The following is a 27596-nucleotide window of genomic DNA, read 5'->3' on the forward strand; positions in this document are numbered from 1 at the left end:
AAACTGACAGTGAATTGTAACGTTCAGAGCCTCTTAATGACGATGGAACACACAAATTGCGTCGCGATTCAATACATCGTCCTCCAGCCGACTTGTCTCCAAGGGTCTAGTGCTGCCTCGGGCACCATATGCTCGTTCTCCTGTGAGTCTTGATTTTCGAATCCGACGCAAAACTGACAGTGAATTGTAACGTTCAGAGCCTCTTAATGACGATGGAACACACAAATTGCGTCGCGATTCAATACATCGTCCCACAGCCGACCTGTCTCCAAGGGTCTCTTGCTGCCTCGGGCACCTTATGGTCGTTCTCCTGTGAGTCTAGATTTTCGAATGCGATGCAAAACTGACAGTTAATTGTAACGTTCAGAGCCTGTTAATGACGATGGGACACACAAATTGCGTCGCGACTCAATACATCGTCCTCCAGCCGACTTGTCTCCAAGGGTCTAGTGCTGCCTCGGGCACCATATGCTCGTTCTCCTGTGAGTCTAGATTTTCGAATCTGACGCAAAACTGACAGTGAATTGTAACGTTCAGAGCCTGTTAATGACGATGGGACACACAAATTGCGTCGCGACTCTATACATCGTCCTCCAGCCGACTTGTCTCCAAGGGTCTAGTGCTGCCTCGGGCACCTTATGGTCGTTCTCCTGTGAGTGTAGATTTTCGAATCCGACACAAAACTGACAGTTAATTGTAACGTTCAGAGCCTGATACTGACGATGGAACACACAAATTGCGTCGCGATTCAATACATCGTCCTCCAGCCGACTTGTCTCGAAGGGTCTATTGCTGCCTCGGGCACCTTATGGTCGTTCATCAGTGAGTCTAGATTTTCGAATCCGACGCAAAACTGACAATTAATTGTAACGTTCAGAGCCTCTTAATGACGATGGAACACACAAATTGCGTCGCGATTCAATACATCGTCCTCCAGCCGACTTGTCTCCAAGGGTCTAGTGCTGCCTCGGGCACCTTATGGTCGTTCTCCTGTGAGTCTAGATTTTCGAATCCGACGCAAAACTGACAGTTAATTGTAACGTTCAGAGCCTCTTATTGACGATGGAACACACAAATTGCGTCGCGATTCAATACATCGTCCTCCAGCCGACTTGTCTCCAAGGGTCTAGTGCTGCCTCGGGCACAATATGCTCGTTCTCCTGTGAGTCTAGATTTTCGAATCCGACGCAAAACTGACAGTGAATTGTAACGTTCAGAGCCTCTTGATGACGATGGAACACACAAATTGCGTCGCGATTCAATACATCGTCCCACAGCCGACCTGTCTCCAAGGGTCTCTTTCTGCCTCGGGCACCTTATGGTCGTTCTCCTGTGAGTCTAGTTTTCAGAATACGACGCAAAACTGACAGTTAATTGTAACGTTCAGAGCCTCTTAATGACGATGGAACACACAAATTGCGTCGCGATTCAATACATCGTCCCACAGCCGACCTGTCTCCAAGGGTCTCTTGCTGCCTCGAGCACCTTATGGTCGTTCTCCTGTGAGTGTAGATTTTCGAATGCGATGCAAAACTGACAGTTAATTGTAACGTTCAGATCCTGTTAATGACGATGGGACACACAAATTGCGTCGCGACTCAATACATCGTCCTCCAGCCGAATTGTCTCCAAGGGTCTAGTGCTGCCTCGGGCACGTTATGGTCGTTCTCCTGTGAGTCTAGATTTTCGAATCCGACGCAAAACTGACAGTAAATTTAACGTTCAGAGCCTCTTAATGACGATGGAACACACAAATTGCGTCGCGATTCAATACATCGTCCTACAGCCGACTTGTCTCCAAGGGTCTAGTGCTGCCTCGAGCAACATATGCTCGTTCTCCTGTGAGTCTAGATTTTCGAATGCGATGCAAAACTGACAGTGAATTGTAACGTTCAGAGCCTGTTAATGACGATGGGACACACAAATTGCGTCGCGACTCAATACATCGTCCTCCAGCCGACTTGTCTCCAAGGGTCTAGTGCTGCCTCGGGCACCTTATGGTCGTTCTCCTGTGAGTCTAGATTTTCGAATCCGACGCAAAACTGACAGTTAATTGTAACGTTCAGAGCCTGATACTGACGATGGAACACACAAATTGCGTCGCGATTCAATACATCGTCCTCCAGCCGACTTGTCTCGAAGGGTCTATTGCTGCCTCGGGCACCTTATGGTCGTTCTCCTGTGAGTCTAGATTTTCGAATCCGACGCAAAACTGACAGTTAATTGTAACGTTCAGAGCCTCTTATTGACGATGGAACACACAAATTGCGTCGCGATTCAATACATCGTCCTCCAGCCGACTTGTCTCCAAGGGTCTAGTGCTGCCTCGGGCACCATATGCTCGTTCTCCTGTGAGTCTAGATTTTCGAATCCGACGCCAAACTGACAGTGAATTGTAACGTTCAGAGCCTGTTAATGACGATGGGACACACAAATTGCGTCGCGACTCAATACATCGTCCTCCAGCCGACCTGTCTCCAAGGGTCTCTTGCTGCCTCGGGCACCTTATGGTCGTTCTCCTGTGAGTCTAGATTTTCGAATCCGACGCAAAACTGACAGTTAATTGTAACGTTCAGAGCCTGATACTGACGATGGAACACACAAATTGCGTCCCGATTCAATACATCGTCCTCCAGCCGACTTGTCTCCAAGGGTCTATTGCTGCCTCGGGCACCTTATGGTCGTTCATCTGTGAGTCTAGATTTTCGAATCCGACGCAAAACTGACAGTGAATTGTAACGTTCAGAGCCTCTTAATGACGATGGAACACACAAATTGCGTCGCGATTCAATACATCGTCCTCCAGCCGACTTGTCTCCAAGGGTCTAGTGCTGCCTCGGGCACCATATGCTCGTTCTCCTGTGAGTCTTGATTTTCGAATCCGACGCAAAACTGACAGTGAATTGTAACGTTCAGAGCCTCTTAATGACGATGGAACACACAAATTGCGTCGCGATTCAATACATCGTCCCACAGCCGACCTGTCTCCAAGGGTCTCTTGCTGCCTCGGGCACCTTATGGTCGTTCTCCTGTGAGTCTAGATTTTCGAATGCGATGCAAAACTGACAGTTAATTGTAACGTTCAGAGCCTGTTAATGACGATGGGACACACAAATTGCGTCGCGACTCAATACATCGTCCTCCAGCCGACTTGTCTCCAAGGGTCTAGTGCTGCCTCGGGCACCATATGCTCGTTCTCCTGTGAGTCTAGATTTTCGAATCTGACGCAAAACTGACAGTGAATTGTAACGTTCAGAGCCTGTTAATGACGATGGGACACACAAATTGCGTCGCGACTCTATACATCGTCCTCCAGCCGACTTGTCTCCAAGGGTCTAGTGCTGCCTCGGGCACCTTATGGTCGTTCTCCTGTGAGTGTAGATTTTCGAATCCGACACAAAACTGACAGTTAATTGTAACGTTCAGAGCCTGATACTGACGATGGAACACACAAATTGCGTCGCGATTCAATACATCGTCCTCCAGCCGACTTGTCTCGAAGGGTCTATTGCTGCCTCGGGCACCTTATGGTCGTTCATCAGTGAGTCTAGATTTTCGAATCCGACGCAAAACTGACAATTAATTGTAACGTTCAGAGCCTCTTAATGACGATGGAACACACAAATTGCGTCGCGATTCAATACATCGTCCTCCAGCCGACTTGTCTCCAAGGGTCTAGTGCTGCCTCGGGCACCTTATGGTCGTTCTCCTGTGAGTCTAGATTTTCGAATCCGACGCAAAACTGACAGTTAATTGTAACGTTCAGAGCCTCTTATTGACGATGGAACACACAAATTGCGTCGCGATTCAATACATCGTCCTCCAGCCGACTTGTCTCCAAGGGTCTAGTGCTGCCTCGGGCACAATATGCTCGTTCTCCTGTGAGTCTAGATTTTCGAATCCGACGCAAAACTGACAGTGAATTGTAACGTTCAGAGCCTGTTAATGACGATGGGACACACAAATTGCGTCGCGACTCAATACATCGTCCTCCAGCCGACCTGTCTCCAAGGGTCTCTTGCTGCCTCGGGCACCTTATGGTCGTTCTCCTGTGAGTCTAGATTTTCGAATCCGACGCAAAACTGACAGTTAATTGTAACGTTCAGAGCCTCTTAATGACGATGGAACACACAAATTGCGTCGCGATTCAATACATCGTCCTACAGCCGACTTGTCTCCAAGGGTCTAGTGCTGCCTCGGGCACCATATGCTCGTTCTCCTGTGAGTCTAGTTTTTCGAATACGACGCTAAACTGACAATTAATTGTAACGTTCAGAGCCTGTTAATGACGATGGGACACACAAATTGCGTCGCGACTCAATACATCGTCCTCCAGCCGACTTGTCTCCAAGGGTCTAGTGCTGCCTCGGGCACCATATGCTCGTTCTCCTGTGAGTCTAGATTTTCGAATCTGACGCAAAACTGACAGTGAATTGTAACGTTCAGAGCCTGTTAATGACGATGGGACTCAAATTGCGTCGCGACTCAATACATCGTCCTCCAGCCGACTTGTCTCCAAGGGTCTAGTGCTGCCTCGGGCACCTTATGGTCGTTCTCCTGTGAGTCTAGATTTTCGAATCCGACGCAAAACTGACAGTGAATTGTAACGTTCAGAGCCTGTTAATGACGATGGGACACACAAATTGCGTCGCGACTCAATACATCGTCCTCCAGCCGACCTGTCTCCAAGGGTCTCTTGCTGCCTCGGGCACCTTATGGTCGTTCTCCTGTGAGTCTAGATTTTCGAATCCGACGCAAAACTGACAGTTAATTGTAACGTTCAGAGCCTCTTAATGACGATGGAACACACAAATTGCGTCGCGATTCAATACATCGTCCTACAGCCGACTTGTCTCCAAGGGTCTAGTGCTGCCTCGGGCACCATATGCTCGTTCTCCTGTGAGTCTAGATTTTCGAATCCGACGCAAAACTGACAGTGAATTGTAACGTTCAGAGCCTCTTGATGACGATGGAACACACAAATTGCGTCGCGATTCAATACATCGTCCCACAGCCGACCTGTCTCCAAGGGTCTCTTTCTGCCTCGGGCACCTTATGGTCGTTCTCCTGTGAGTCTAGTTTTCAGAATACGACGCAAAACTGACAGTTAATTGTAACGTTCAGAGCCTCTTAATGACGATGGAACACACAAATTGCGTCGCGATTCAATACATCGTCCCACAGCCGACCTGTCTCCAAGGGTCTCTTGCTGCCTCGAGCACCTTATGGTCGTTCTCCTGTGAGTGTAGATTTTCGAATGCGATGCAAAACTGACAGTTAATTGTAACGTTCAGATCCTGTTAATGACGATGGGACACACAAATTGCGTCGCGACTCAATACATCGTCCTCCAGCCGAATTGTCTCCAAGGGTCTAGTGCTGCCTCGGGCACGTTATGGTCGTTCTCCTGTGAGTCTAGATTTTCGAATCCGACGCAAAACTGACAGTAAATTTAACGTTCAGAGCCTCTTAATGACGATGGAACACACAAATTGCGTCGCGATTCAATACATCGTCCTACAGCCGACTTGTCTCCAAGGGTCTAGTGCTGCCTCGAGCAACATATGCTCGTTCTCCTGTGAGTCTAGATTTTCGAATGCGATGCAAAACTGACAGTGAATTGTAACGTTCAGAGCCTGTTAATGACGATGGGACACACAAATTGCGTCGCGACTCAATACATCGTCCTCCAGCCGACTTGTCTCCAAGGGTCTAGTGCTGCCTCGGGCACCTTATGGTCGTTCTCCTGTGAGTCTAGATTTTCGAATCCGACGCAAAACTGACAGTTAATTGTAACGTTCAGAGCCTGATACTGACGATGGAACACACAAATTGCGTCGCGATTCAATACATCGTCCTCCAGCCGACTTGTCTCGAAGGGTCTATTGCTGCCTCGGGCACCTTATGGTCGTTCTCCTGTGAGTCTAGATTTTCGAATCCGACGCAAAACTGACAGTTAATTGTAACGTTCAGAGCCTCTTATTGACGATGGAACACACAAATTGCGTCGCGATTCAATACATCGTCCTCCAGCCGACTTGTCTCCAAGGGTCTAGTGCTGCCTCGGGCACCATATGCTCGTTCTCCTGTGAGTCTAGATTTTCGAATCCGACGCCAAACTGACAGTGAATTGTAACGTTCAGAGCCTGTTAATGACGATGGGACACACAAATTGCGTCGCGACTCAATACATCGTCCTCCAGCCGACCTGTCTCCAAGGGTCTCTTGCTGCCTCGGGCACCTTATGGTCGTTCTCCTGTGAGTCTAGATTTTCGAATCCGACGCAAAACTGACAGTTAATTGTAACGTTCAGAGCCTGATACTGACGATGGAACACACAAATTGCGTCCCGATTCAATACATCGTCCTCCAGCCGACTTGTCTCCAAGGGTCTATTGCTGCCTCGGGCACCTTATGGTCGTTCATCTGTGAGTCTAGATTTTCGAATCCGACGCAAAACTGACAGTGAATTGTAACGTTCAGAGCCTCTTAATGACGATGGAACACACAAATTGCGTCGCGATTCAATACATCGTCCTCCAGCCGACTTGTCTCCAAGGGTCTAGTGCTGCCTCGGGCACCATATGCTCGTTCTCCTGTGAGTCTTGATTTTCGAATCCGACGCAAAACTGACAGTGAATTGTAACGTTCAGAGCCTCTTAATGACGATGGAACACACAAATTGCGTCGCGATTCAATACATCGTCCCACAGCCGACCTGTCTCCAAGGGTCTCTTGCTGCCTCGGGCACCTTATGGTCGTTCTCCTGTGAGTCTAGATTTTCGAATGCGATGCAAAACTGACAGTTAATTGTAACGTTCAGAGCCTGTTAATGACGATGGGACACACAAATTGCGTCGCGACTCAATACATCGTCCTCCAGCCGACTTGTCTCCAAGGGTCTAGTGCTGCCTCGGGCACCATATGCTCGTTCTCCTGTGAGTCTAGATTTTCGAATCTGACGCAAAACTGACAGTGAATTGTAACGTTCAGAGCCTGTTAATGACGATGGGACACACAAATTGCGTCGCGACTCTATACATCGTCCTCCAGCCGACTTGTCTCCAAGGGTCTAGTGCTGCCTCGGGCACCTTATGGTCGTTCTCCTGTGAGTGTAGATTTTCGAATCCGACACAAAACTGACAGTTAATTGTAACGTTCAGAGCCTGATACTGACGATGGAACACACAAATTGCGTCGCGATTCAATACATCGTCCTCCAGCCGACTTGTCTCGAAGGGTCTATTGCTGCCTCGGGCACCTTATGGTCGTTCATCAGTGAGTCTAGATTTTCGAATCCGACGCAAAACTGACAATTAATTGTAACGTTCAGAGCCTCTTAATGACGATGGAACACACAAATTGCGTCGCGATTCAATACATCGTCCTCCAGCCGACTTGTCTCCAAGGGTCTAGTGCTGCCTCGGGCACCTTATGGTCGTTCTCCTGTGAGTCTAGATTTTCGAATCCGACGCAAAACTGACAGTTAATTGTAACGTTCAGAGCCTCTTATTGACGATGGAACACACAAATTGCGTCGCGATTCAATACATCGTCCTCCAGCCGACTTGTCTCCAAGGGTCTAGTGCTGCCTCGGGCACAATATGCTCGTTCTCCTGTGAGTCTAGATTTTCGAATCCGACGCAAAACTGACAGTGAATTGTAACGTTCAGAGCCTGTTAATGACGATGGGACACACAAATTGCGTCGCGACTCAATACATCGTCCTCCAGCCGACCTGTCTCCAAGGGTCTCTTGCTGCCTCGGGCACCTTATGGTCGTTCTCCTGTGAGTCTAGATTTTCGAATCCGACGCAAAACTGACAGTTAATTGTAACGTTCAGAGCCTCTTAATGACGATGGAACACACAAATTGCGTCGCGATTCAATACATCGTCCTACAGCCGACTTGTCTCCAAGGGTCTAGTGCTGCCTCGGGCACCATATGCTCGTTCTCCTGTGAGTCTAGTTTTTCGAATACGACGCTAAACTGACAATTAATTGTAACGTTCAGAGCCTGTTAATGACGATGGGACACACAAATTGCGTCGCGACTCAATACATCGTCCTCCAGCCGACTTGTCTCCAAGGGTCTAGTGCTGCCTCGGGCACCATATGCTCGTTCTCCTGTGAGTCTAGATTTTCGAATCCGACGCAAAACTGACAGTTAATTGTAACGTTCAGAGCCTCTTATTGACGATGGAACACACAAATTGCGTCGCGATTCAATACATCGTCCTCCAGCCGACTTGTCTCCAAGGGTCTAGTGCTGCCTCGGGCACCATATGCTCGTTCTCCTGTGAGTCTAGATTTTCGAATCCGACGCCAAACTGACAGTGAATTGTAACGTTCAGAGCCTGTTAATGACGATGGGACACACAAATTGCGTCGCGACTCAATACATCGTCCTCCAGCCGACCTGTCTCCAAGGGTCTCTTGCTGCCTCGGGCACCTTATGGTCGTTCTCCTGTGAGTCTAGATTTTCGAATCCGACGCAAAACTGACAGTTAATTGTAACGTTCAGAGCCTGATACTGACGATGGAACACACAAATTGCGTCCCGATTCAATACATCGTCCTCCAGCCGACTTGTCTCCAAGGGTCTATTGCTGCCTCGGGCACCTTATGGTCGTTCATCTGTGAGTCTAGATTTTCGAATCCGACGCAAAACTGACAGTGAATTGTAACGTTCAGAGCCTCTTAATGACGATGGAACACACAAATTGCGTCGCGATTCAATACATCGTCCTCCAGCCGACTTGTCTCCAAGGGTCTAGTGCTGCCTCGGGCACCATATGCTCGTTCTCCTGTGAGTCTTGATTTTCGAATCCGACGCAAAACTGACAGTGAATTGTAACGTTCAGAGCCTCTTAATGACGATGGAACACACAAATTGCGTCGCGATTCAATACATCGTCCCACAGCCGACCTGTCTCCAAGGGTCTCTTGCTGCCTCGGGCACCTTATGGTCGTTCTCCTGTGAGTCTAGATTTTCGAATGCGATGCAAAACTGACAGTTAATTGTAACGTTCAGAGCCTGTTAATGACGATGGGACACACAAATTGCGTCGCGACTCAATACATCGTCCTCCAGCCGACTTGTCTCCAAGGGTCTAGTGCTGCCTCGGGCACCATATGCTCGTTCTCCTGTGAGTCTAGATTTTCGAATCTGACGCAAAACTGACAGTGAATTGTAACGTTCAGAGCCTGTTAATGACGATGGGACACACAAATTGCGTCGCGACTCTATACATCGTCCTCCAGCCGACTTGTCTCCAAGGGTCTAGTGCTGCCTCGGGCACCTTATGGTCGTTCTCCTGTGAGTGTAGATTTTCGAATCCGACACAAAACTGACAGTTAATTGTAACGTTCAGAGCCTGATACTGACGATGGAACACACAAATTGCGTCGCGATTCAATACATCGTCCTCCAGCCGACTTGTCTCGAAGGGTCTATTGCTGCCTCGGGCACCTTATGGTCGTTCATCAGTGAGTCTAGATTTTCGAATCCGACGCAAAACTGACAATTAATTGTAACGTTCAGAGCCTCTTAATGACGATGGAACACACAAATTGCGTCGCGATTCAATACATCGTCCTCCAGCCGACTTGTCTCCAAGGGTCTAGTGCTGCCTCGGGCACCTTATGGTCGTTCTCCTGTGAGTCTAGATTTTCGAATCCGACGCAAAACTGACAGTTAATTGTAACGTTCAGAGCCTCTTATTGACGATGGAACACACAAATTGCGTCGCGATTCAATACATCGTCCTCCAGCCGACTTGTCTCCAAGGGTCTAGTGCTGCCTCGGGCACAATATGCTCGTTCTCCTGTGAGTCTAGATTTTCGAATCCGACGCAAAACTGACAGTGAATTGTAACGTTCAGAGCCTGTTAATGACGATGGGACACACAAATTGCGTCGCGACTCAATACATCGTCCTCCAGCCGACCTGTCTCCAAGGGTCTCTTGCTGCCTCGGGCACCTTATGGTCGTTCTCCTGTGAGTCTAGATTTTCGAATCCGACGCAAAACTGACAGTTAATTGTAACGTTCAGAGCCTCTTAATGACGATGGAACACACAAATTGCGTCGCGATTCAATACATCGTCCTACAGCCGACTTGTCTCCAAGGGTCTAGTGCTGCCTCGGGCACCATATGCTCGTTCTCCTGTGAGTCTAGTTTTTCGAATACGACGCTAAACTGACAATTAATTGTAACGTTCAGAGCCTGTTAATGACGATGGGACACACAAATTGCGTCGCGACTCAATACATCGTCCTCCAGCCGACTTGTCTCCAAGGGTCTAGTGCTGCCTCGGGCACCATATGCTCGTTCTCCTGTGAGTCTAGATTTTCGAATCTGACGCAAAACTGACAGTGAATTGTAACGTTCAGAGCCTGTTAATGACGATGGGACACACAAATTGCGTCGCGACTCAATACATCGTCCTGCAGCCGACTTGTCTCCAAGGGTCTAGTGCTGCCTCGGGCACCTTATGGTCGTTCTCCTATGAGTCTAGTTTTTCGAATCCGGCGCAAAACTGACAATTAATTGTAACGTTCAGAGCCTCTTAATGACGATGGAACACACTAATTGCGTCGCGATTCAATACATCGTCCTACAGCCGACTTGTCTCCAAGGGTCTATTGGTGCCTCGGGCTCCTTATGGTCGTTCTCCTGCGAGTCTAGTTTTTCGAATACGACGCCAAACTGACAATTAATTGTAACGTTCAGAGCCTGTTAATGACGATGGAACACACAAATTGCGTCGCGATTCAATACATCGTCCTCCAGCCGACTTGTCTCGAAGGGTCTGTTGCTGCCTCGGGCACCTTATGCTCGTTCTCCTGTGAGTCTAGATTTTCGAATCCGACGCAAAACTGACAGTTAATTGTAACGTTCAGAGCCTCTTAATGACGATGGAACACACAAATTGCGTCGCGATTCAATACATCGTCCTACAGCCGACTTGTCTCCAAGTGTCTAGTGCTGCCTCGGGCACCATATGCTCGTTCTCCTGTGAGTCTAGATTTTCGAATCCGACGCAAAACTGACAGTGAATTGTAACGTTCAGAGCCTGTTAATGACGATGGGACACACATATTGCGTCTCGACTCAATACATCGTCCTCCAGGCGACTTGTCTCCAAGGGTCTATTGCTGCCTCGGGCACCTTATGGTCGTTCTCCTGTGAGTCTAGATTTTCGAATCCGACGCAAAACTGACAATTAATTGTAACGTTCAGAGCTTCTTAATGACGATGGAACACACAAATTGCGTCGCGATTCAATACATCGTCCTCCAGCCGACTTGTCTCCAAGGGTCTATTGCTGCCTCGGGCACCTTATGATCGTTCTCCTGTGAGTCTTGTTTTTCGAATGCGATGCAAAACTGACAGTTAATTGTAACGTTCAGAGCCTCTTGATGACGATGGAACACACAAATTGCGTCGCGATTCAATACATCGTCCCACAGCCGACCTGTTTCCAAGGGTCTAGTGCTGCCTCGGGCACCTTATGGTCGTTCTCCTGTGAGTCTAGATTTTCGAATCCGACGCAAAACTGACAGTTAATTGTAACGTTCAGAGCCTCTTAATGACGATGGAAAACACAAATTGCGTCGCGATTCAATACATCGTCCTACAGCCGACTTGTCTCCAAGGGTCTAGTGCTGCCTCGGGCACCTTATGGTCGTTCTCCGGTGAGTCTAGATTTTCGAATCCGACGCAAAACTGACAGTTAATTGTAACGTTCAGAGCCTCTTAATGACGATGGAACACACAAATTGCGTCGCCATTCAATACATCGTCCTACAGCCGACTTGTCTCCAAGGGTCTAGTGCTGCCTCGGGCATCATATGCTCGATCTCCTGTGAGTCTAGATTTTCGAATCTGACGCAAAACTGACAGTGAATTGTAACGTTCAGAGCCTGATACTGACGATGGAACACACAAATTGCGTCCCGATTCAATACATCGTCCTCCAGCCGACTTGTCTCCAAGGGTCTATTGCTGCCTCGGGCACCTTATGGTCGTTCATCTGTGAGTCTAGATTTTCGAATCCGACGCAAAACTGACAGTGAATTGTAACGTTCAGAGCCTCTTAATGACGATGGAACACACAAATTGCGTCGCGATTCAATACATCGTCCTCCAGCCGACTTGTCTCCAAGGGTCTAGTGCTGCCTCGGGCACCTTATGGTCGTTCTCCTGTGAGTCTAGATTTTCGAATCCGACGCAAAACTGACAGTTAATTGTAACGTTCAGAGCCTCTTATTGACGATGGAACACACAAATTGCGTCGCGATTCAATACATCGTCCTCCAGCCGACTTGTCTCCAAGGGTCTAGTGCTGCCTCGGGCACCATATGCTCGTTCTCCTGTGAGTCTAGATTTTCGAATCCGACGCAAAACTGACAGTGAATTGTAACGTTCAGAGCCTGTTAATGACGATGGGACACACAAATTGCGTCGCGACTCAATACATCGTCCTCCAGCCGACCTGTCTCCAAGGGTCTCTTGCTGCCTCGGGCACCTTATGGTCGTTCTCCTGTGAGTCTAGATTTTCGAATCCGACGCAAAACTGACAGTTAATTGTAACGTTCAGAGCCTCTTAATGACGATGGAACACACAAATTGCGTCGCGATTCAATACATCGTCCTACAGCCGACTTGTCTCCAAGGGTCTAGTGCTGCCTCGGGCACCATATGCTCGTTCTCCTGTGAGTCTAGATTTTCGAATCCGACGCAAAACTGACAGTTAATTGTAACGTTCAGAGCCTCTTAATGACGATGGAACACACAAATTGCGTCGCCATTCAATACATCGTCCTACAGCCGACTTGTCTCCAAGGGTCTAGTGCTGCCTCGGGCATCATATGCTCGATCTCCTGTGAGTCTAGATTTTCGAATCTGACGCAAAACTGACAGTGAATTGTAACGTTCAGAGCCTGATACTGACGATGGAACACACAAATTGCGTCCCGATTCAATACATCGTCCTCCAGCCGACTTGTCTCCAAGGGTCTATTGCTGCCTCGGGCACCTTATGGTCGTTCATCTGTGAGTCTAGATTTTCGAATCCGACGCAAAACTGACAGTGAATTGTAACGTTCAGAGCCTCTTAATGACGATGGAACACACAAATTGCGTCGCGATTCAATACATCGTCCTCCAGCCGACTTGTCTCCAAGGGTCTAGTGCTGCCTCGGGCACCTTATGGTCGTTCTCCTGTGAGTCTAGATTTTCGAATCCGACGCAAAACTGACAGTTAATTGTAACGTTCAGAGCCTCTTATTGACGATGGAACACACAAATTGCGTCGCGATTCAATACATCGTCCTCCAGCCGACTTGTCTCCAAGGGTCTAGTGCTGCCTCGGGCACCATATGCTCGTTCTCCTGTGAGTCTAGATTTTCGAATCCGACGCAAAACTGACAGTGAATTGTAACGTTCAGAGCCTGTTAATGACGATGGGACACACAAATTGCGTCGCGACTCAATACATCGTCCTCCAGCCGACCTGTCTCCAAGGGTCTCTTGCTGCCTCGGGCACCTTATGGTCGTTCTCCTGTGAGTCTAGATTTTCGAATCCGACGCAAAACTGACAGTTAATTGTAACGTTCAGAGCCTCTTAATGACGATGGAACACACAAATTGCGTCGCGATTCAATACATCGTCCTACAGCCGACTTGTCTCCAAGGGTCTAGTGCTGCCTCGGGCACCATATGCTCGTTCTCCTGTGAGTCTAGTTTTTCGAATACGACGCAAAACTGACAATTAATTGTAACGTTCAGAGCCTGTTAATGACGATGGAACACACAAATTGCGTCGCGATTCAATACATCGTCCTCCAGCCGACTTGTCTCGAAGGGTCTATTGCTGCCTCGGGCACCTTATGGTCGTTCTCCTGTGAGTCTAGATTTTCGAATCCGACGCAAAACTGACAGTGAATTGTAACGTTCAGAGCCTCTTAATGACGATGGAACACACAAATTGCGTCGCGATTCAATACATCGTCATACAGCCGACTTGTCTCCAAGGATCTAGTGTTGCCTCGGGCACCATATGCTCGTTCTCCTGTGAGTCTAGATTTTCGAATCCGACGCAAAACTGACAGTGAATTGTAACGTTCAGAGCCTCTTGATGACGATGGAACACACAAATTGCGTCGCGATTCAATATATCGTCCCACAGCCGACCTGTCTCCAAGGGTCTCTTGCTGCCTCGGGCACCTTATGGTCGTTCTCCTGTGAGTCTAGTTTTCAGAATACGACGCAAAACTGACAGTTAATTGTAACGTTCAGAGCCTCTTAATGACGATGGAACACACAAATTGCGTCGCGATTCAATACATCGTCCTACAGCCGACTTGTCTCCAAGGGTCTAGTGCTGCCTCGGGCACCATATGCTCGTTCTCCTGTGAGTCTAGTTTTTCGAATACGACGCAAAACTGACAATTAATTGTAACGTTCAGAGCCTGTTAATGACGATGGAACACACAAATTGCGTCGCGATTCAATACATCGTCCTCCAGCCGACTTGTCTCGAAGGGTCTATTGCTGCCTCGGGCACCTTATGGTCGTTCTCCTGTGAGTCTAGATTTTCGAATCCGACGCAAAACTGACAGTGAATTGTAACGTTCAGAGCCTCTTAATGACGATGGAACACACAAATTGCGTCGCGATTCAATACATCGTCATACAGCCGACTTGTCTCCAAGGATCTAGTGTTGCCTCGGGCACCATATGCTCGTTCTCCTGTGAGTCTAGATTTTCGAATCCGACGCAAAACTGACAGTGAATTGTAACGTTCAGAGCCTCTTGATGACGATGGAACACACAAATTGCGTCGCGATTCAATATATCGTCCCACAGCCGACCTGTCTCCAAGGGTCTCTTGCTGCCTCGGGCACCTTATGGTCGTTCTCCTGTGAGTCTAGTTTTCAGAATACGACGCAAAACTGACAGTTAATTGTAACGTTCAGAGCCTCTTAATGACGATGGAACACACAAATTGCGTCGCGATTCAATACATCGTCCTACAGCCGACTTGTCTCCAAGGGTCTAGTGCTGCCTCGGGCACCATATGCTCGTTCTCCTGAGAGTCTAGATTTTCGAATCCGACGCAAAACTGACAGTGAATTGTAACGTTCAGAGCCTGTTAATGACGATGGGACACACATATTGCGTCGCGACTCAATACATCGTCCTCCAGCCGACTTGTCTCCAAGGGTCTAGTGCTGCCTCGGGCACCTTATGGTCGTTCTCCTGTGTGTCTAGATTTTCGAATCCGACGCAAAACTGACAGTTAATTGTAACGTTCAGAGCCTCTTAATGACGATGGAACACACAAATTGCGTCGCGATTCAATACATCGTCCTCCAGCCGACTTGTCTCCAAGGGTCTATTGCTGCCTCGGGCACCATATGGTCGTTCTCCTGTGAGTCTTGTTTTTCGAATGCGATGCAAAACTGACAGTTAATTGTAACGTTCAGAGCCTCTTGATGACGATGGAACACACAAATTGCGTCGCGATTCAATACATCGTCCCACAGCCGACCTGTCTCCAAGGGTCTCTTGCTGCCTCGGGCACCTTATGGTCGTTCTCCTGTGAGTCTAGATTTTCGAATGCGATGCAAAACTGACAGTTAATTGTAACGTTCAGAGCCTGTTAATGACGATGGGACACACAAATTGCGTCGCGACTCAATACATCGTCCTCCAGCCGACTTGTCTCCAAGGGTCTAGTGCTGCCTCGGGCACCATATGCTCGTTCTCCTGTGAGTCTAGATTTTCGAATCTGACGCAAAACTGACAGTGAATTGTAACGTTCAGAGCCTGTTAATGACGATGGGACACACAAATTGCGTCGCGACTCTATACATCGTCCTCCAGCCGACCTGTCTCCAAGGGTCTAGTGCTGCCTCGGGCACCTTATGGTCGTTCTCCTGTGAGTGTAGATTTTCGAATCCGACACAAAACTGACAGTTAATTGTAACGTTCAGAGCCTGATACTGACGATGGAACACACAAATTGCGTCGCGATTCAATACATCGTCCTCCAGCCGACTTGTCTCGAAGGGTCTATTGCTGCCTCGGGCACCTTATGGTCGTTCATCAGTGAGTCTAGATTTTCGAATCCGACGCAAAACTGACAGTGAATTGTAACGTTCAGAGCCTCTTAATGACGATGGAACACAGAAATTGCGTCGCGATTCAATACATCGTCCTCCAGCCGACTTGTCTCCAAGGGTCTAGTGCTGCCTCGGGCACCTTATGGTCGTTCTCCTGTGAGTCTAGATTTTCGAATCCGACGCAAAACTGACAGTTAATTGTAACGTTCAGAGCCTCTTAATGACGATGGAACACACAAATTGCGTCGCGATTCAATACATCGTCCTACAGCCGACTTGTCCCCAAGGGTCTAGTGCTGCCTCGGGCACCATATGCTCGTTCTCCTGTGAGTCTAGATTTTCGAATTTGACGCAAAACTGACAGTGAATTGTAACGTTCAGAGCCTGTTAATGACGATGGGACTCAAATTGCGTCGCGACTCAATACATCGTCCTCCAGCCGACTTGTCTCCAAGGGTCTAGTGCTGCCTCGGGCACCTTATGGTCGTTCTCCTGTGAGTCTAGATTTTCGAATCCGACGCAAAACTGACAGTGAATTGTAACGTTCAGAGCCTGTTAATGACGATGGGACACACAAATTGCGTCGCGACTCAATACATCGTCCTCCAGCCGACCTGTCTCCAAGGGTCTCTTGCTGCCTCGGGCACCTTATGGTCGTTCTCCTGTGAGTCTAGATTTTCGAATCCGACGCAAAACTGACAGTTAATTGTAACGTTCAGAGCCTCTTAATGACGATGGAACACACAAATTGCGTCGCGATTCAATACATCGTCCTACAGCCGACTTGTCTCCAAGGGTCTAGTGCTGCCTCGGGCACCATATGCTCGTTCTCCTGTGAGTCCAGATTTTCGAATCCGACGCAAAACTGACAGTGAATTGTAACGTTCAGAGCCTCTTGATGACGATGGAACACACAAATTGCGTCGCGATTCAATACATCGTCCCACAGCCGACCTGTCTCCAAGGGTCTCTTTCTGCCTCGGGCACCTTATGGTCGTTCTCCTGTGAGTCTAGTTTTCAGAATACGACGCAAAACTGACAGTTAATTGTAACGTTCAGAGCCTCTTAATGACGATGGAACACACAAATTGCGTCGCGATTCAATTCATCGTCCCACAGCCGACCTGTCTCCAAGGGTCTCTTGCTGCCTCGAGCACCTTATGGTCGTTCTCCTGTGAGTGTAGATTTTCGAATGCGATGCAAAACTGACAGTTAATTGTAACGTTCAGATCCTGTTAATGACGATGGGACACACAAATTGCGTCGCGACTCAATACATCGTCCTCCAGCCGAATTGTCTCCAAGGGTCTAGTGCTGCCTCGGGCACGTTATGGTCGTTCTCCTGTGAGTCTAGATTTTCGAATCCGACGCAAAACTGACAGTAAATTTAACGTTCAGAGCCTCTTAATGACGATGGAACACACAAATTGCGTCGCGATTCAATACATCGTCCTACAGCCGACTTGTCTCCAAGGGTCTAGTGCTGCCTCGAGCAACATATGGTCGTTCTCCTGTGAGTCTAGATTTTCGAATCCGACGCAAAACTGACAGTTAATTGTAACGTTCAGAGCCTCTTAATGACGATGGAACACACAAATTGCGTCGCCATTCAATACATCGTCCTACAGCCGACTTGTCTCCAAGGGTCTAGTGCTGCCTCGGGCATCATATGCTCGATCTCCTGTGAGTCTAGATTTTCGAATCTGACGCAAAACTGACAGTGAATTGTAACGTTCAGAGCCTGATACTGACGATGGAACACACAAATTGCGTCCCGATTCAATACATCGTCCTCCAGCCGACTTGTCTCCAAGGGTCTATTGCTGCCTCGGGCACCTTATGGTCGTTCATCTGTGAGTCTAGATTTTCGAATCCGACGCAAAACTGACAGTGAATTGTAACGTTCAGAGCCTCTTAATGACGATGGAACACACAAATTGCGTCGCGATTCAATACATCGTCCTCCAGCCGACTTGTCTCCAAGGGTCTAGTGCTGCCTCGGGCACCTTATGGTCGTTCTCCTGTGAGTCTAGATTTTCGAATCCGACGCAAAACTGACAGTTAATTGTAACGTTCAGAGCCTCTTATTGACGATGGAACACACAAATTGCGTCGCGATTCAATACATCGTCCTCCAGCCGACTTGTCTCCAAGGGTCTAGTGCTGCCTCGGGCACCATATGCTCGTTCTCCTGTGAGTCTAGATTTTCGAATCCGACGCAAAACTGACAGTGAATTGTAACGTTCAGAGCCTGTTAATGACGATGGGACACACAAATTGCGTCGCGACTCAATACATCGTCCTCCAGCCGACCTGTCTCCAAGGGTCTCTTGCTGCCTCGGGCACCTTATGGTCGTTCTCCTGTGAGTCTAGATTTTCGAATCCGACGCAAAACTGACAGTTAATTGTAACGTTCAGAGCCTCTTAATGACGATGGAACACACAAATTGCGTCGCGATTCAATACATCGTCCTACAGCCGACTTGTCTCCAAGGGTCTAGTGCTGCCTCGGGCACCATATGCTCGTTCTCCTGTGAGTCTAGATTTTCGAATCCGACGCAAAACTGACAGTTAATTGTAACGTTCAGAGCCTCTTAATGACGATGGAACACACAAATTGCGTCGCCATTCAATACATCGTCCTACAGCCGACTTGTCTCCAAGGGTCTAGTGCTGCCTCGGGCATCATATGCTCGATCTCCTGTGAGTCTAGATTTTCGAATCTGACGCAAAACTGACAGTGAATTGTAACGTTCAGAGCCTGATACTGACGATGGAACACACAAATTGCGTCCCGATTCAATACATCGTCCTCCAGCCGACTTGTCTCCAAGGGTCTATTGCTGCCTCGGGCACCTTATGGTCGTTCATCTGTGAGTCTAGATTTTCGAATCCGACGCAAAACTGACAGTGAATTGTAACGTTCAGAGCCTCTTAATGACGATGGAACACACAAATTGCGTCGCGATTCAATACATCGTCCTCCAGCCGACTTGTCTCCAAGGGTCTAGTGCTGCCTCGGGCACCTTATGGTCGTTCTCCTGTGAGTCTAGATTTTCGAATCCGACGCAAAACTGACAGTTAATTGTAACGTTCAGAGCCTCTTATTGACGATGGAACACACAAATTGCGTCGCGATTCAATACATCGTCCTCCAGCCGACTTGTCTCCAAGGGTCTAGTGCTGCCTCGGGCACCATATGCTCGTTCTCCTGTGAGTCTAGATTTTCGAATCCGACGCAAAACTGACAGTGAATTGTAACGTTCAGAGCCTGTTAATGACGATGGGACACACAAATTGCGTCGCGACTCAATACATCGTCCTCCAGCCGACCTGTCTCCAAGGGTCTCTTGCTGCCTCGGGCACCTTATGGTCGTTCTCCTGTGAGTCTAGATTTTCGAATCCGACGCAAAACTGACAGTTAATTGTAACGTTCAGAGCCTCTTAATGACGATGGAACACACAAATTGCGTCGCGATTCAATACATCGTCCTACAGCCGACTTGTCTCCAAGGGTCTAGTGCTGCCTCGGGCACCATATGCTCGTTCTCCTGTGAGTCTAGTTTTTCGAATACGACGCAAAACTGACAATTAATTGTAACGTTCAGAGCCTGTTAATGACGATGGAACACACAAATTGCGTCGCGATTCAATACATCGTCCTCCAGCCGACTTGTCTCGAAGGGTCTATTGCTGCCTCGGGCACCTTATGGTCGTTCTCCTGTGAGTCTAGATTTTCGAATCCGACGCAAAACTGACAGTGAATTGTAACGTTCAGAGCCTCTTAATGACGATGGAACACACAAATTGCGTCGCGATTCAATACATCGTCATACAGCCGACTTGTCTCCAAGGATCTAGTGTTGCCTCGGGCACCATATGCTCGTTCTCCTGTGAGTCTAGATTTTCGAATCCGACGCAAAACTGACAGTGAATTGTAACGTTCAGAGCCTCTTGATGACGATGGAACACACAAATTGCGTCGCGATTCAATATATCGTCCCACAGCCGACCTGTCTCCAAGGGTCTCTTGCTGCCTCGGGCACCTTATGGTCGTTCTCCTGTGAGTCTAGTTTTCAGAATACGACGCAAAACTGACAGTTAATTGTAACGTTCAGAGCCTCTTAATGACGATGGAACACACAAATTGCGTCGCGATTCAATACATCGTCCTACAGCCGACTTGTCTCCAAGGGTCTAGTGCTGCCTCGGGCACCATATGCTCGTTCTCCTGTGAGTCTAGTTTTTCGAATACGACGCAAAACTGACAATTAATTGTAACGTTCAGAGCCTGTTAATGACGATGGAACACACAAATTGCGTCGCGATTCAATACATCGTCCTCCAGCCGACTTGTCTCGAAGGGTCTATTGCTGCCTCGGGCACCTTATGGTCGTTCTCCTGTGAGTCTAGATTTTCGAATCCGACGCAAAACTGACAGTGAATTGTAACGTTCAGAGCCTCTTAATGACGATGGAACACACAAATTGCGTCGCGATTCAATACATCGTCATACAGCCGACTTGTCTCCAAGGATCTAGTGTTGCCTCGGGCACCATATGCTCGTTCTCCTGTGAGTCTAGATTTTCGAATCCGACGCAAAACTGACAGTGAATTGTAACGTTCAGAGCCTCTTGATGACGATGGAACACACAAATTGCGTCGCGATTCAATATATCGTCCCACAGCCGACCTGTCTCCAAGGGTCTCTTGCTGCCTCGGGCACCTTATGGTCGTTCTCCTGTGAGTCTAGTTTTCAGAATACGACGCAAAACTGACAGTTAATTGTAACGTTCAGAGCCTCTTAATGACGATGGAACACACAAATTGCGTCGCGATTCAATACATCGTCCTACAGCCGACTTGTCTCCAAGGATCTAGTGCTGCCTCGGGCACCATATGCTCGTTCTCCTGTGAGTCTAGATTTTCGAATCCGACGCAAAACTGACAGTGAATTGTAACGTTCAGAGCCTGTTAATGACGATGGGACACACATATTGCGTCGCGACTCAATACATCGTCCTCCAGCCGACTTGTCTCCAAGGGTCTAGTGCTGCCTCGGGCACCTTATGGTCGTTCTCCTGTGTGTCTAGATTTTCGAATCCGACGCAAAACTGACAGTTAATTGTAACGTTCAGAGCCTCTTAATGACGATGGAACACACAAATTGCGTCGCGATTCAATACATCGTCCTCCAGCCGACTTGTCTCCAAGGGTCTATTGCTGCCTCGGGCACCTTATGGTCGTTCTCCTGTGAGTCTTGTTTTTCGAATGCGATGCAAAACTGACAGTTAATTGTAACGTTCAGAGCCTCTTGATGACGATGGAACACACAAATTGCGTCGCGATTCAATACATCGTCCCACAGCCGACCTGTCTCCAAGGGTCTCTTGCTGCCTCGGGCACCTTATGGTCGTTCTCCTGTGAGTCTAGATTTTCGAATGCGATGCAAAACTGACAGTTAATTGTAACGTTCAGAGCCTGTTAATGACGATGGGACACACAAATTGCGTCGCGACTCAATACATCGTCCTCCAGCCGACTTGTCTCCAAGGGTCTAGTGCTGCCTCGGGCACCATATGCTCGTTCTCCTGTGAGTCTAGATTTTCGAATCTGACGCAAAACTGACAGTGAATTGTAACGTTCAGAGCCTGTTAATGACGATGGGACACACAAATTGCGTCGCGACTCTATACATCGTCCTCCAGCCGACTTGTCTCCAAGGGTCTAGTGCTGCCTCGGGCACCTTATGGTCGTTCTCCTGTGAGTGTAGATTTTCGAATCCGACACAAAACTGACAGTTAATTGTAACGTTCAGAGCCTGATACTGACGATGGAACACACAAATTGCGTCGCGATTCAATACATCGTCCTCCAGCCGACTTGTCTCGAAGGGTCTATTGCTGCCTCGGGCACCTTATGGTCGTTCATCAGTGAGTCTAGATTTTCGAATCCGACGCAAAACTGACAGTGAATTGTAACGTTCAGAGCCTCTTAATGACGATGGAACACAGAAATTGCGTCGCGATTCAATACATCGTCCTCCAGCCGACTTGTCTCCAAGGGTCTAGTGCTGCCTCGGGCACCTTATGGTCGTTCTCCTGTGAGTCTAGATTTTCGAATCCGACGCAAAACTGACAGTTAATTGTAACGTTCAGAGCCTCTTAATGACGATGGAACACACAAATTGCGTCGCGATTCAATACATCGTCCTACAGCCGACTTGTCCCCAAGGGTCTAGTGCTGCCTCGGGCACCATATGCTCGTTCTCCTGTGAGTCTAGATTTTCGAATTTGACGCAAAACTGACAGTGAATTGTAACGTTCAGAGCCTGTTAATGACGATGGGACTCAAATTGCGTCGCGACTCAATACATCGTCCTCCAGTTGACTTGTCTCCAAGGGTCTAGTGCTGCCTCGGGCACCTTATGGTCGTTCTCCTGTGAGTCTAGATTTTCGAATCCGACGCAAAACTGACAGTGAATTGTAACGTTCAGAGCCTGTTAATGACGATGGGACACACAAATTGCGTCGCGACTCAATACATCGTCCTCCAGCCGACCTGTCTCCAAGGGTCTCTTGCTGCCTCGGGCACCTTATGGTCGTTCTCCTGTGAGTCTAGATTTTCGAATCCGACGCAAAACTGACAGTTAATTGTAACGTTCAGAGCCTCTTAATGACGATGGAACACACAAATTGCGTCGCGATTCAATACATCGTCCTACAGCCGACTTGTCTCCAAGGGTCTAGTGCTGCCTCGGGCACCATATGCTCGTTCTCCTGTGAGTCTAGATTTTCGAATCCGACGCAAAACTGACAGTGAATTGTAACGTTCAGAGCCTCTTGATGACGATGGAACACACAAATTGCGTCGCGATTCAATACATCGTCCCACAGCCGACCTGTCTCCAAGGGTCTCTTTCTGCCTCGGGCACCTTATGGTCGTTCTCCTGTGAGTCTAGTTTTCAGAATACGACGCAAAACTGACAGTTAATTGTAACGTTCAGAGCCTCTTAATGACGATGGAACACACAAATTGCGTCGCGATTCAATACATCGTCCCACAGCCGACCTGTCTCCAAGGGTCTCTTGCTGCCTCGAGCACCTTATGGTCGTTCTCCTGTGAGTGTAGATTTTCGAATGCGATGCAAAACTGACAGTTAATTGTAACGTTCAGATCCTGTTAATGACGATGGGACACACAAATTGCGTCGCGACTCAATACATCGTCCTCCAGCCGAATTGTCTCCAAGGGTCTAGTGCTGCCTCGGGCACGTTATGGTCGTTCTCCTGTGAGTCTAGATTTTCGAATCCGACGCAAAACTGACAGTAAATTTAACGTTCAGAGCCTCTTAATGACGATGGAACACACAAATTGCGTCGCGATTCAATACATCGTCCTACAGCCGACTTGTCTCCAAGGGTGTAGTGCTGCCTCGAGCAACATATGCTCGTTCTCCTGTGAGTCTAGATTTTCGAATGCGATGCAAAACTGACAGTGAATTGTAACGTTCAGAGCCTGTTAATGACGATGGGACACACAAATTGCGTCGCGACTCAATACATCGTCCTCCAGCCGACCTGTCTCCAAGGGTCTAGTGCTGCCTCGGGCACCTTATGGTCGTTCTCCTGTGAGTCTAGATTTTCGAATCCGACGCAAAACTGACAGTTAATTGTAACGTTCAGAGCCTGATACTGACGATGGAACACACAAATTGCGTCGCGATTCAATACATCGTCCTCCAGCCGACTTGTCTCGAAGGGTCTATTGCTGCCTCGGGCACCTTATGGTCGTTCTCCTGTGAGTCTAGATTTTCGAATCCGACGCAAAACTGACAGTTAATTGTAACGTTCAGAGCCTCTTATTGACGATGGAACACACAAATTGCGTCGCGATTCAATACATCGTCCTCCAGCCGACTTGTCTCCAAGGGTCTAGTGCTGCCTCGGGCACCATATGCTCGTTCTCCTGTGAGTCTAGATTTTCGAATCCGACGCCAAACTGACAGTGAATTGTAACGTTCAGAGCCTGTTAATGACGATGGGACACACAAATTGCGTCGCGACTCAATACATCGTCCTCCAGCCGACCTGTCTCCAAGGGTCTCTTGCTGCCTCGGGCACCTTATGGTCGTTCTCCTGTGAGTCTAGATTTTCGAATCCGACGCAAAACTGACAGTTAATTGTAACGTTCAGAGCCTCTTAATGACGATGGAACACACAAATTGCGTCGCGATTCAATACATCGTCCTACAGCCGACTTGTCTCCAAGGGTCTAGTGCTGCCTCGGGCACCATATGCTCGTTCTCCTGTGAGTCTAGTTTTTCGAATACGACGCAAAACTGACAATTAATTGTAACGTTCAGAGCCTGTTAATGACGATGGAACACACAAATTGCGTCGCGATTCAATACATCGTCCTCCAGCCGACTTGTCTCGAAGGGTCTATTGCTGCCTCGGGCACCTTATGGTCGTTCATCTGTGAGTCTAGATTTTCGAATCCGACGCAAAACTGACAGTGAATTGTAACGTTCAGAGCCTCTTAATGACGATGGAACACACAAATTGCGTCGCGATTCAATACATCGTCCTACAGCCGACATGTCTCCAAGGGTCTAGTGTTGCCTCGGGCACCATATGCGCGTTCTCCTGTGAGTCTAGATTTTCGAATCCGACGCAAAACTGACAGTGAATTGTAACGTTCAGAGCCTGATACTGACGATGGAACACACAAATTGCGTCGCGATTCAATACATCGTCCCACAGCCGACCTGTCTCCAAGGGTCTCTTGCTGCCTCGGGCACCTTATGGTCGTTCTCCTGTGAGTCTAGTTTTCAGAATACGACGCAAAACTGACAGTTAATTGTAACGTTCAGAGCCTCTTAATGACGATGGAACACACAAATTGCGTCGCGATTCAATACATCGTCCTGCAGCCGACTTGTCTCCAAGGGTCTAGTGCTGCCTCGGGCACCATATGCTCGTTCTCCTGTGAGTCTAGATTTTCGAATCCGACGCAAAACAGACAGTGAATTGTAACGTTCAGAGCCTGTTAATGACGATGGGACACACATATTGCGTCGCGACCCAATACATCGTCCTCCAGCCGACTTGTCTCCAAGGGTCTAGTGCTGCCTCGGGCACCTTATGGTCGTTCTCCTGTGAGTCTAGATTTTCGAATCCGACGCAAAACTGACAGTTAATTGTAACGTTCAGAGCCTCTTAATGACGATGGAACACACAAATTGGGTCGCGATTCAATACATCGTCCTCCAGCCGACTTGTCTCCAAGGGTCTAGTGCTGCCTCGGGCACCATATGCTCGTTCTCCTGTGAGTCTAGATTTTCGAATCTGACGCAAAACTGACAGTGAATTGCAACGTTCAGAGCCTGTTAATGACGATGGGACACACAAATTGCGTCGCGTCTCAATACATCGTCCTCCAGCCGACTTGTCTCCAAGGGTCTAGTGCTGCCTCGGGCACCTTATGGTCGTTCTCCTGTGAGTCTAGATTTTCGAATCCGACGCAAAACTGACAGTGAATTGTAACGTTCAGAGCCTCTTAATGACGATGGAACACACAAATTGCGTCGCGATTCAATACATCGTCCTCCAGCCGACTTGTCTCCAAGGGTCTAGTGCTGCCTCGGGCACCTTATGGTCGTTCTCCTGTGAGTCTAGATTTTCGAATCCGACGCAAAACTGACAGTTAATTGTAACGTTCAGAGCCTCTTAATGACGATGGAACACACAAATTGCGTCGCGATTCAATACATCGTCCTACAGCCGACTTGTCTCCAAGGGTCTAGTGCTGCCTCGGGCACAATATGCTCGTTCTGCTGTGAGTCTAGTTTTTCGAATTTGACGCAAAACTGACAGTGAATTGTAACGTTCAGAGCCTGTTAATGACGATGGGACACACAAATTGCGTCGCGACTCAATACATCGTCCTCCAGCCGACTTGTCTCCAAGGGTCTAGTGCTGCCTCGGGCACCTTATGGTCGTTCTCCTGTGAGTCTAGATTTTCGAATCCGACGCAAAACTGACAGTGAATTGTAACGTTCAGAGCCTCTTAATGACGATGGAACACACAAATTGCGTCGCGATTCAATACATCGTCCTCCAGCCGACTTGTCTCGAAGGGTCTATTGCTGCCTCGGGCACCATATGCTCGTTCTCCTGTGAGTCTAGTTTTTCGAATCCGACGCAAAACTGACAATTAATTGTAACGTTCAGAGCCTGTTAATGACGATGGAACACACAAATTGCGTCGCGATTCAATACATCGTCCTCCAGCCGACTTGTCTCGAAGGGTCTATTGCTGCCTCGGGCACCTTATGGTCGTTCTCCTGTGAGTCTAGTTTTCAGAATACGACGCAAAACTGACAGTTAATTGTAACGTTCAGAGCCTCTTAATGACGATGGAACACACAAATTGCGTCGCGATTCAATACATCGTCCCACAGCCGACCTGTCTCCAAGGGTCTCTTGCTGCCTCGGGCACCTTATGGTCGTTCTCCTGTGAGTGTAGATTTTCGAATGCGATGCAAAACTGACAGTTAATTGTAACGTTCAGATCCTGTTAATGACGATGGGACACACAAATTGCGTCGCGACTCAATACATCGTCCTCCAGCCGACTTGTCTCCAAGGGTCTAGTGCTGCCTCGGGCACCTTATGGTCGTTCTCCTGTGAGTCAAGATTTTCGAATCCGACGCAAAACTGACAGTTAATTGTAACGTTCAGAGCCTCTTAATGACGATGGAACACACAAATTGCGTCACGATTCAATACATCGTCCTACAGCCGACTTGTCTCCAAGAGTCTAGTGCTGCCTCGGCCACCATATGCTCGTTCTCCTGTGAGTCTAGATTTACGAATGCGATGCAAAACTGACAGTTAATTGTAACGTTCAGAGCCTGTTAATGACGATGGGACTCAAATTGCGTCGCGACTCAATACATCGTCCTCCAGCCGACTTGTCTCCAAGGGTCTAGTGCTGCCTCGGGCACCTTATGGTCGTTCTCCTGTGAGTCTAGATTTTCGAATCCGACGCAAAACTGACAGTGAATTGTAACGTTCAGAGCCTGTTAATGACGATGGGACACACAAATTGCGTCGCGACTCAATACATCGTCCTCCAGCCGACCTGTCTCCAAGGGTCTCTTGCTGCCTCGGGCACCTTATGGTCGTTCTCCTGTGAGTCTAGATTTTCGAATCCGACGCAAAACTGACAGTGAATTGTAACGTTCAGAGCCTCTTGATGACGATGGAACACACAAATTGCGTCGCGATTCAATACATCGTCCCACAGCCGACCTGTCTCCAAGGGTCTCTTTCTGCCTCGGGCACCTTATGGTCGTTCTCCTGTGAGTCTAGTTTTCAGAATACGACGAAAAACTGACAGTTAATTGTAACGTTCAGAGCCTGTTAATGACGATGGGACACACAAATTGCGTCGCGAC

The sequence above is a fragment of the Schistocerca nitens genome, chromosome 10 (assembly GCF_023898315.1).
Source record: "Schistocerca nitens isolate TAMUIC-IGC-003100 chromosome 10, iqSchNite1.1, whole genome shotgun sequence".
NCBI classification, from domain to species: domain Eukaryota; kingdom Metazoa; phylum Arthropoda; class Insecta; order Orthoptera; family Acrididae; genus Schistocerca; species Schistocerca nitens.